At 32.6% G+C, this 3724-nt stretch overlaps 1 long non-coding RNA gene across 1 annotated transcript; it reads right to left on the bottom strand.

Moving 5' to 3' along the window:
• Window positions 1-788: 788 nt before the first annotated feature.
• Window positions 789-3386, bottom strand: LOC107939603 (uncharacterized). Its single transcript, XR_001695194.2, has 2 exons — window positions 3324-3386; window positions 789-1018 (listed from the first exon to the last, which is right to left on the bottom strand). It is a non-coding gene; the product is annotated as an uncharacterized lncRNA (long non-coding RNA).
• Between the last annotated feature and the right edge of the window lie 338 nt (window positions 3387-3724).

Below are 3724 nucleotides of genomic sequence, written 5' to 3'. Positions count from 1 at the left end.
TATGCGGAAAACCTGGCACCTGATTGCCACATACACATACGTAGCCATATCTACCTTAAATCATGTAACGCTCGTAATAGAGCTACTCACAGGCCTGCTCACATAAGCTGTCGGTCAGGGCGTAACTACACGGGCTGCTCACACAATCTATCAGGTATCCAACATACTCAGGACTACCTAGCCATAGGTAGAACACCCATGACCAGCGCCCGGAACCAAATTACATGTGTCATAAACATCATGAACTCAGATCAACTCAATGAGCTCAGATGTCACATATATCATGAACTCAGACCAACTCAATGAGTTCAGATCATATACATTTCTAGTGACATGTCACTTGTGTAACACCCCTTACCCGTATCTGACGTTGGAAGAGTACTTATAATCATTTAAAACCGAGACATAAAATTTCCTCAAATTTTAAACGTTTCAAACATATATAATTTGTCCCTTAAAAGGGCCTATGAGGCCCAAAACAATCATTGAAATTGGTTCGGGAATAAACCGAAATCTTTCAGACACTTAGAAAATTTTTCCACCAAAGCAGGGTCACACGACCGTGTGAGTAGACCGTGTAGTCACACGCCCATGTCCGGTCCCCGTGTAAAAATTAGCTAGCTACTGGCTTGCTCACACGGCTAGACCACACACCCGTGTGGTGGCCGTGTTCTTCACATGGCTGAGACACACGGCCGTGTCTCAAGCCCATGTGTATCACATTAGGCTATTTTCCAAGCCCTTTTTTATGTTCTTAACTTAGCCACACCAAAACATTTATTTATGCATACATAAAATAGGTTTACATAACTTTAACCATTATGAGCCAAATCTTATGGCTATATACAATGAAGCAAAATGAGCCTATACATTTGGTTAAATCATAATATTACTTAATATCAATAACTAATTATCTATACATGCCACTTATTTGACAATAAATAAGAATTACCATTATTCTAATTTGATAAACTAATAGTGTGATGATACTTCCGACGATCTCCAACCCCGAGCCAACCTGACAACATTAAGAGAAATGGAAAAATGGTGTAAGCTTAAAAGCTTAGTAAGTTGGCATATTAATAATAATAAGCAATTTAATTAACAATATTATCCCATTCCTCAATAAATTTGCTCAAGAAAATAGAATCATTAATCACATGATTTCATCTTTTTACACAAGATCAGCTAAGGCTGTTTTTCTAAATCATAGTCACTAATTTAATTATTTCTTAAGCTACAGAACTCAAAATTAAGTTTCGTAAATTTTACTTGAAACTAAACTCATATAAATTTCTACTATAAAATTTTCAGAATTTTTGGTTTTGCCAATCAATACCAGATTTTTCTTAAAGTTTCATCTATTTCACTGTCTGACAATTCTGACCTTTCTATATAAAAACTCAGTTATTTCATTGTACAGAATTCAAATAATGTTTTTGATTATTCCAATGAAAATAGACTCATTAAGGTTTCTAAGCATAAAATCATGCCCCATAATTATATTTTTACAATTTATTATGATTTTACCAAGTCAGAACAGGGGATCACGTAATCATTCTGAACCAGTCTCAAAAAAATATAAATATCTCAAAATATAGAATTCCTTTGCTTGTTATGTTTCTTTTATATGAAAATAGACTCATTAAAATTTAATTTCATATCTCATTCAGCCTTTAATTAAATTCCTACTATTTTTGGTGATTTTTTTAAAGTCATGTCACTGCTACTGTCCAAAATAGTTTTATTGCTAATTCACTCTTTCACACTTTCTTTGTATTAACCTCATTTTAACATACATATCACAAATCATTTTCACCACATTTCATACATCACAAGTATAGGCCCATGATTACAAGGTCACCATAAAATCATCCTCATGTATAACTTACTCGTTTATAACCTTACCACATCCCGGTCACTTAATGAACACATCATTCACATAACCAAGTTCCTGCACTTATTCATCACAAAACTCACAAACCAGTACATAGTAAGTCTCCCGTTGAACACTTCGGATCAATCCTCGATACTTGGTGGTTTCAGCACATAGCTCCACCCATCATATAGTTCGACTCTCTTGTACACATGGTGAACACTTAGTACCACCCATGTGACCTAGCCAGTTTATCTCGTAGCTCTCTTGTCTACAAGGTGTCCTTCACCTGGAATCACGCATGCGACCTAGATACATATATCCCGTAGCTCTCTTGTCTACATGGTGTACACATAGTATCACCCATGGGACCTAGCTACATCATAATGTCTCGTAGCTCTTTTGTACACATGATGTGCACTCAGCACCATACATGTGACCTAGCTACATACCATCTGTATCATCCAATCTTTCCGAAGGTTCAACCGGGATTTCTCTCTCTTTTCCAACAATTTCACCAATCAAGTAATTATCAACAAACATATTTCCAATATTTTATAAAATATCATAATACAAGTAAAATTAATGTATTACTTACATATAAACTTACATCTCATTTAATATCAAGGCAATAACATTAAGTTACACATTGCATTATTAAAAATCATATGAACTTACAATTGCTCATAATATCCATAGTCATAGAAATCACATTTATGTCTGATAATTCAATGCACTTCATGTACCATAGACATATTTTTAAATAAATTCATAAACTTGGCACCATAAACATTTAATTTAACATAATTCAATTAATTCACTATATTTAACTTTTAAATATAAATTACGACATTATTGCAGTATTATTGTCATACCAACTTGTCTCAAATGCCGAAACCGCTAACTTTCCTGACTTAGCACACAACTTTGTTCTTCCCCGATCTTAATCCAAAATTTCATGTTTTCTTGATCTAACATGTCAAATAACACTTATTTAACACATTTTATCAACACACTAACCAATTCAGTTCATATATCAAATTTTGGAAAATTTACAATTCTGCCCCCTAAATTTTCAAAAATTACGCTTTTACCCCTAGACTCGTAAAATAATTTTTGTTCAATTTCTATAAAGTTTAAGATATGCTGAACATTTTTCTCTTCTATGACAACTCCAAATTTTCACTAATTCACACACTTATGACCAATTTATAACTTTTACAATTTAACCCCTTTTTGACATTTTTACCGAAATTCATCAAATAAAACTCGTATTTAACACATCAAACATTCATTATCTATTATAAATCATCAAAACACAACCATATCATGAATGGGTAAATTTTTAAACTCTAATTTCTCTTCAATCAATTGGTAAAAATAGAAAATTTAAGCTTCGGGGATCTCAAAAATACGAAAATCATTAAAAACAGGACAAAAACCGTACCTATATAAGCCATAGAAGCTTAGTTGAATGGAGCTCATCCATGGCTGCCATTTTTGGTTCTTTCCCACGGTTGAAGAAGAAAGAATGAAAAAAAAAATGATAGCTTTTATCATTTTTGTCTTATTAAGTCATTTTAATTAATTTACAAAATTACCCTTTTTATTTCAACCAAATTTCAAAAATACCAAACAAATATCCATCCACTTACTTATTAAAGGACTAATTATCACATAAGGACTTTCAATTTAAAACTCATAACAATTAGGCACCTCATATATAAAGAACTCAACTTTTGCACTTTTTACAATTTAGTCCTTTTGACTAGATTGAGTGCCCAACCGTCAAAATTTTCGAACGAAATTTTTACGAAATATTTCCATAAATTTATAGACTATAAAAAT

This window comes from Gossypium hirsutum, chromosome A12, assembly GCF_007990345.1.
Source record: "Gossypium hirsutum isolate 1008001.06 chromosome A12, Gossypium_hirsutum_v2.1, whole genome shotgun sequence".
Lineage (NCBI taxonomy): Eukaryota > Viridiplantae > Streptophyta > Magnoliopsida > Malvales > Malvaceae > Gossypium > Gossypium hirsutum.
The sequence above is the reverse complement of the archived record's forward strand: the minus strand, read 5'-3'. Positions and strand labels throughout refer to the sequence as shown.